Consider the following 8,091-nt stretch of genomic DNA (forward strand, 5'->3'; position numbering starts at 1 on the left):
CGAGGCTCTCAACAATGCCACATGCAGTACCATCAATAAAACGTTATTTGTCCAAAGAGTGGCAAATAATTATTTAAGGTTCATATATGTAATAAAAATCATAAGGAGAAGAGTGAAGTAACGTGTACATCTGTATCAAAATCTGTTCATTAAACTTCTAATTTTAGATTTAAAGAGCTTCAAGTGCGAAGTGCATAAATGTTACATTCAACAAAAAACAAGTTATCGAGGTAGTCAATGTCAATCGCGTCATTTCATTGAGTGTTTACCTACATTATATTACTCATGCTGTCTTGCAAGAAGCTGAGTAGTCACGTCGTGGATGTTGCGATGAAATCATCGCGTCAAAATTAGGGGTTACAATCGGAACTACACCATCAATATTTATATCCAGCTATCAATGTCACTTAATCAGAAGAGGGAAAGCACAGCGTGTCTGGAATATCGATCGATGTTAATAAGGCCTAGCTAACTAATACGCATGATAATTGTCTTATTGACATAATAGATGTAATGTAATAGAACCGTGGTTTATAGAAGCGCAAGTAGTTGTAGTGATTTTCTTCAATGAGTGTGACTACACTCACTCTTAATTTTCTTTACCAGTGTTTTTAGTTTCAAGATTCTATCCATCTCACTGGCTGATGGGTGGCTGACTGGTTGCATTACGAGAATTGCGTGCACTGGTTTTCCAACCATTAAGATATAATTATTACGACAACTTACCAAAACAGGAAGATTTAAAATCCAATATATGGTTTTACATATGCAATATGCACACAGGTACACCGTCGACCCACTTCCGTTCACAGCTGGGCCATTTACATAAGACGTTATAGGTACTTCACAACACTTTCAGTTTCATACTAACGAACCCACTATTTTCGTAATGTTTCTTATCACAGCTTGGCTCACATTTCTAGTCAAAGATACTAGTCTTAAAGGATGGCAAGAATCACATATCACAACATAGCTTTTCTTATGTACAGTTTCCACGGTCAATATTCCGAAGTTTCGGCAGGTATTGAGATGGACTACTTCAATATGAGATACAGACTATTTTGGGCGCGCTTAAAACTAAAGCGACGATAAGTTATCAATGTTAGATCGCTCACTAGTGTTCATTTAACTGAGGGAGGTTTGAATAGTAAACGTTGCCGGCGCCACTTTTTTTTATCTAAAACTAACTGTTCGAGTAAATAAAAACAGATGGGGAAACGCAGCGCACGACCTGCGCTCGCGGCGGATACGCGGCTGACTAATTGTACAGAAAATAACTTCGTCATCGGTGATACAGCGGCCGCAGTCACCGGCGCTTCTCCGAAACAGTATTTAGCGAGAGTTCACCTATACAATATGTTTATTGGCCCAACAAGCTCCTTGGTAGACTGTGGTCCGGCACTTACAGCGTCAAATCTCAGTGTGTCAAGGATCGAACTGACCTAATTGATGGATAAATGTATTTTAATCACAAATAAAATTCCCAATTATATTAAGCAAGAAACTCGAAACACGGTATTTAAAAACAAATTAGTAAATTTATTAATTGATAAATGTTATTATTCGGTTAAGGATTTTCTTAATGACAATAGTTTATAACATCTATTTTTGTAATATTAATATGTAATTGTGATTTATAAATGAACCCAAACTTTAGTCCTTAAGTTAATGTTGTGTGCCCTTACAGGGTGTCATGCTCTGACTTGTATTTTATTGTATAACATCTGGATTTACTTATGTACATGACTTTACAACAAAATAAATGAAATGAAATGAAATGGAATAGAGCGTATTATTATCCTTATTTGTAACGTGTGAGATCGATATTTAATTGTGCATTCTTCGCTTTTGTATTTATTGTACCTACAACGAGGCCTAAAATTGCATAACCACTTTATAAATGGATTTCATGTGTCCATGCACCTATTAACTTGCTGTACATTAATCACAAAATGCACCGGTGATAAGATCATGAAACTTCTTAAATTTTTGTTGAAAACTAGTTCTGATAAGTTTTATTTTTAATGCTTACAAACTTTTAACGCCTACAGTCGGCGATATGCTAATCGTATCAATGAAACCGACCCGAATTTAATGGATTTGCGTTGTGTTACTAAAGATCCCATGGTCCCATAGCCAACTGAGCGGCTCCATTGTTAAAGAAAGCATAGTATTTTCGAGAAATGGGTCAATTCATATCAACTTAACGGAGACTCTACAATAAAATTAAACTAACGATAAATAGTATGTAAAAAAAAACCATGGAGGCAACTCGTTCGGCTCTCATGGCTTATGGCTTAGATACATGTTTTAAAATATTTGAGCGCCTTATCCTACTATAAGTACTTTATGTCCTTGGTTGTGGCGAAACAATAAGCCAAATAGGTTTATTTCAGTACTTACGCTTGAGATTATTTTTTTCATATTTAAACAGACTAATTCTAAAAAACAAGGTTTGGACGAAAAGGTATATATTACTGTTTTTTATCGACATTTAGGCTGCTCTGACTGGTGGCCAGTTAATTAAGGACAAGAAACCGGTGTTTACCGTATGTTGGACGAATTACGTCATAATCAGATATCGATGATTCAAAGCTATCGCAGGCATTCTTTAGGTTACACAATACACCGAAGCGGCCATAGTAATATGCAAATTTCTTTGGCACGCTGTGGTTTGCTTAGCAAGTGATCCTAATTGACTGAGGGTTTGTTACGTATTTCTTTCTTAGGTCAGCTCTCAGCTGTCTGCTTTTTCATCGTCATATCTGGATATGATTAAGAACCCCAACTTTATAAATCTAAGTACTGTAATTTTAAGGATATTACTATCAGTGCATCTCACCCGTGGGTTTTTTATGATTTTTAGGGTTCCGTACCTCAAAAGGAAAAACGGAACCCTTATAGGATCACTCGTGCGTCTGTCTGTCTGTCTGTCTGTCTGTCTGTCTGTCTGTCCGTCTATCACAGCCGATTTTCTCCGGAACTACTGGACCAATCAAGTTGAAATTTGGTACACATATGTAAGTTTCTGACCCAAATACGAACACGTAACGTAAACAAATGAATTTTAAACATAGAGGCCACTTTTGGGGGGTAAATGAAAAAATGAAAAAAAAAAATTTCAAACTATCTCATGTTCCATATCAAATGAAAGAGCTTATTGTAAGGATCTCAAATATATTTTTTTTATCATCATCATAATCATCTCAGCCATAAGACGTCCACTGCTGAACATAGGCCTCCCCCTTGTTATGGGGGGTGAATGCCATAATCGCCACGCTTGGCAGGCGGGTTGGCGATCGCAGTCGAGTACACCGAATTTGAGGGACGCTGCTGCCCGTCCACCGGTGGTCTTGGACGTAGTTTAAGGACATACCCGGGCGCCCCATTGTTAACAGTGCCGGATTACTTAGAGTAGTAGTTTTCTTAGAGTAATTGGTGATAATTTTCTGATAAGATAATCATTTTAAATATTTAACGGTCTTACCTACTTATATACGAGTAATTGTAAGGTCAAATTAAAAATAATGTTTAAAAAAAAATGTTAAATTGAGAACTAGCTTAAAGTTTTTTGTACTCGTCGACTTTAATGGTTGAATTACTAAAGACTTTGTAACCAATAAGCAAAACAAGCACGTGCTTAGGGTACCACGTTCAGGGGGGGCACCAAAATGCCAGGTTGAAAAAGGTGAACAAATTTTAAAATTAGACACATCGTTTTTACCACACGATTTTTTTTTAGCTGTCCAAAAGCTAATTTGCAAAAATAATGGCGCGTAATTCTTTGGGAAACAATCGGTAGCAGTAGAAGAGTCGTGATTACATGCATAGATTCGATTTCAACCCACTCTTTTGCGGTTCGGCGTTAGGTCTTATGCGAGGCCTTCTGCCTTACGGCAAAGTTGATCTTCTGCCTTAATTACACTTGGGCGTGGATCCAAATCCAAGCTTTTCTCTTTCGCAGCTGGGCCTACTGCCTTTCTCACACTTCGCCAATTCAATTCCAAGCTCTGCTTTCTTGCATATTTTATGCATGAAAACAACCTCGCTGAGACCCTTAAATATCGAGCCCTATGCGAAGCTAGGCTGATAGAAAACTGTCCCATCCCTTCTCTGTATGAAATCCTGGATTGCCTGGTTGGGACTAAAAGTAAAATTGCGTTTTTATATCGAAAAATTTTCGCTCTCGCTTCGCTCGCGTTTTCAATAACTTTATAAGGTATGATAAAGGTGATATTCGGGTGGTGACTGCAGCAACATTACTCTGTTGCAACGTTACTGCTGCAGTACTGTCAACTTCCGTGATAATATGATGTGACTGATTTCCATACTAAAAGTAAAAATGTACAACTGTCTATCATATTGAGTTTTTATATCGAAAAATTTCCGCGCTCGCTTCGCTCGCGTTTCTATTACTTTCTAAGCTATGATAAAGGTGACATTCGGGTGGCGACTGCAACAGCATTAGGTACTCTGTTGCAACATTACTGCTGCGGCACTGTCAATTTTCGTGATAAAATAATGTGACTGATTTCCATTCTCAGCTGTAATGCGGCAATGAACTTCTCTCAATTTACCAAAAAAACAATGTAATCTTGATGACCCTAGGGAGAGGGGGCACCTAGAAATGCTTAGGGCATCAAAATATCTTAATCCGGCACTGATTGTTAAAAATTGTGTAATATACGGAACCCTTGGAACGCGAGTCCGACTCGCACTTGGCCGGTTTTAAATTACGAATGGCGAACCTCGAGACAAGGCCGATAAACATTCGATGTGAGGATTTTTTTTAATATTAGTGGGGTAACTGGGGTACTAAAAGTAGAGGTTGGCAACAAGCAGTCTTATCGAATAGCGGTTTTCCAGGCAACTAGGCTACAAAACTGCACGTCCTTTCTTTACAAGTAGTAAAAGTGATGTTCTGAGCGCGGCTGGCCGTAATCGCAGCTTTACAGCCTGAGCAGTCAATCTTTTAACTTCTTTTGTTTAAGTTTCAATAAAGCTCAAATTTTATGGGCATTCACGCAAAGGCGTATACAACTACTACATACCAATAATTCAAATCAGTTAACCAAACGGTGTACTATAAAACTTGCTTCGTCTGTTATTTACCGGACATAACAGGACCAAGGAACAAGTTGCCGATAATCCCCGTAAGACCTTCGACTGAGCCTTCAACCAGTTGCCATATATCGACATTAACGGTTAATGGGGTGCAACCGGGACGAGGTCAACGACCGTTACCCGTGCGGACACTGCGACTTTATTGCGATTTTATACCGAATTTGAACGTAAAGTTAAGTTCCGTAACTGTTCCGATGGTGAGGTTATGTGCATTGGATAGCATGAAATGGCGGGAAAGGATAAGCCTTTAACCTGCAGTGTTTAGCCATGCCATTATCTTGTTCAATTAAAAAAACCGGGCAAGTGCGAGTCGGACTCGCGCACGAAGGGTTCCGTACCATAATGCAAAAAAAAAACAAAAAAAAAAGCAAAAAAAAAAACGGTCACCCATCCTAGTACTGACCACTCCCGACGTTGTTTAACTTTGGTCAAAAATCACGTTTGTTGTATGGGAGCCCCATTTAAATCTTTATTTTATTCTGTTTTTAGTGTTTGTTGTTATAGCGGCAACAGAAATACATCATCTGTGAAAATTTCAACTGTCTAGCTAGCTATCACGGTTCGTGAGATACAGCCTGGTGACAGACAGACGGACGGACGGACGGACGGACGGACGGACGGACAGCGAAGTCTTAGTAATAGGGTCCCGTTTTACCCTTTGGGTACAGAACCCTAAAAATATCGTGAAATTCTCGGGCGCGCGATAAAACAAAAAAACCGGGCAAGTGCGAGTCGGACTCGCACACGAAGCGTTCCGTACCATAATGCAAAAAAAAAACAAAAAAAAGCAAAAACGAAAACGGTCACCCATCCAAGTACTGACCCCTCCCGACGTTGCTTAACTTTGGTCAAAAATCACGTTTGTTGTATGGGAGCCCCATTTAAATCTTTATTTTATACTGTTTTTAGTATTTGTTGTTATAGCGGCAACAGAAATACATCATCTGTGAAAATTTCAACTGTCTAGCTATCACGGTTCGTGAGATACAGCCTGGTGACAGACGGACGGACGGACGGACGGACGGACGGACAGCGAAGTCTTAGTAATAGGGTCCCGTTTTACCCTTTGGGTATGGAACCCTAAAAAACCGGGATTTACAGGCCCGTGATTCCAAAAAAGGAGATACAAATTATCACGCAAAATAGGTATTAGTTGTTGAGTTGCAGAAACTTGCCCATATTACAATACAATAATATCTTCTCACTTGCATAGACTTCTAACTTCTTTACCTATGGATCATATGGATAGACTCCTGGATAAAATAACTAAATATTAACCTTATAAAAAAATTGTTGAAAAATCTGCAAACCCCCAATAGATTGAAGCCTTGACAGGAATATCAACCAAGATTCCATTTGCGAAAAGTTGTGGAACTGGAGGATGATACCCCCTAAATAAATCGAAACCCCTGGACTGGAAGTTGAGAGCTTAAATATTATGATTGGTCGAAATTTTCAGTTGTAAAATTATTAGTCCTGTAAAAGTTTTATCTATCACATGCAACCCTTTATATGTATAGTGCAATCTATTTATCTTGTAAGGTAAAAATAACCACCATGAAATTCTAATCCCTTGTGATATACCTGATTAAATTTTTATTTGTAGCTAATATGTAGATTTTTTGTGACTATATGTAAGTAATTTTTTTATTGTGGTAGTGTATATGTTATAGTATGGTGTATAGGGTTACAAAACTATTTTTTTCAGATGTAGTATGTTGTTCCCTCTCAGTCATGACGGATTCGGTCACTAACCATGCTGCATTCATGGTCTTCCTTTTACTTATGATGAATCCTTCCGATCGGTATGATAAAACTACAGAACTGATTTTTTTTCTCGTGTAGCGGGTTCGATTCCCAGTTCAACCATGTAAGTATTTAAAAATCTATGAATGCAGTTTAAATTGTTTTTTAAATTAAAATAATGTCTTCTTTCAGCAAAATATCCTATCTATGATATTTAAGGTACTTTCCCTTGATGTCCCATAGTCTTGGGACACCCTGTATTCATGGAATCTCTATTGTTAATGTTTTCACAGTCAACAAGCTTAATACTTTTTTGAGGCATAATGTTTTTAATTTCATAATTAACAATTGTGATAACTAAAGACAATGATTTTCACCACACCAGCTTGGAAAGGATTACTTTGCACTTCAAAAACGGATACCAAAGTTGCACTTTGTTATCAGTAATTTACATGTGAGGCAAAGTAATCAAATTTTGAGTTGTTTTCTTTTTTTTAAAGCGGTTAAACAACAACTTTGCCCCCTTGTAAAACAAATAACTATTATACTATTTAATTCATATCCATAACTCTCTACAAAATTGTACAAATGGTACTCTGATATCAGACATGTTTATATGGATCTAGAAATAAAGGAAGAATATTTATGAACAATTATTTTGGCACAAATTGATCAAATTTAATAAACAATAGCGGCTAAAGTACTATAAGTAAATATTATTACGCGAAGGTAATGATGCTTCGTTATAATTTAAACCAAATTAGCCAGCAGACCAAGTATCCATGATTTTACATTGTACAAACTTCATTCTTCTCCGCAATCTTTATATGGCTGTAAAGTTTACATAGGAGCTGACTAATCAGGTCGTCCGTGGGTTGGCCGTTGATCTGCTAATTTACTAAGTGATAGCCCATGTTTACTTACCAGTCTTATAATCGCGTGAACAAATTAGCGCACAAAACACTTACACTACACAATCATATCTCTTTAATTTTTTAAAATAAACTCAAATTAAAAGAAATTACTTCGTCTTGCTGAAAGGCGAGAATGTAAGTGTTGCTAGTTTCACTGTTTAAAATTCCTTTAAAATTAAATAAAACATAAAACTAATATTCATGATGTTCAACTACTTCAACTAAATTGGGATAGTTATTTAAAATGGTACTTTCATTTGAATTTTGATTTTAACTAGTGGTTTTTCGTAAAACAAGATGCAACTAT

The 8,091-nt window shown here is 37.2% G+C and overlaps 1 protein-coding gene across 1 annotated transcript in view; it reads right to left on the reverse strand.

Moving 5' to 3' along the window:
- LOC134665139 (integrin beta-PS) overlaps window positions 1–7,934 on the reverse strand; it is a 28,782-nt gene extending 20,848 nt beyond the window's left edge. Inside the window, exon 1 of the mRNA XM_063521983.1 lies at window positions 7,795–7,934. The gene's annotated coding sequence lies outside the window, so the exon portion shown is untranslated. The remainder of the gene's footprint in view (window positions 1–7,794) is intronic.
- Window positions 7,935–8,091: the final 157 nt, after the last annotated feature.

The sequence above is a fragment of the Cydia fagiglandana genome, chromosome 6 (genome assembly GCF_963556715.1).
Source record: "Cydia fagiglandana chromosome 6, ilCydFagi1.1, whole genome shotgun sequence".
Taxonomy (NCBI): domain Eukaryota; kingdom Metazoa; phylum Arthropoda; class Insecta; order Lepidoptera; family Tortricidae; genus Cydia; species Cydia fagiglandana.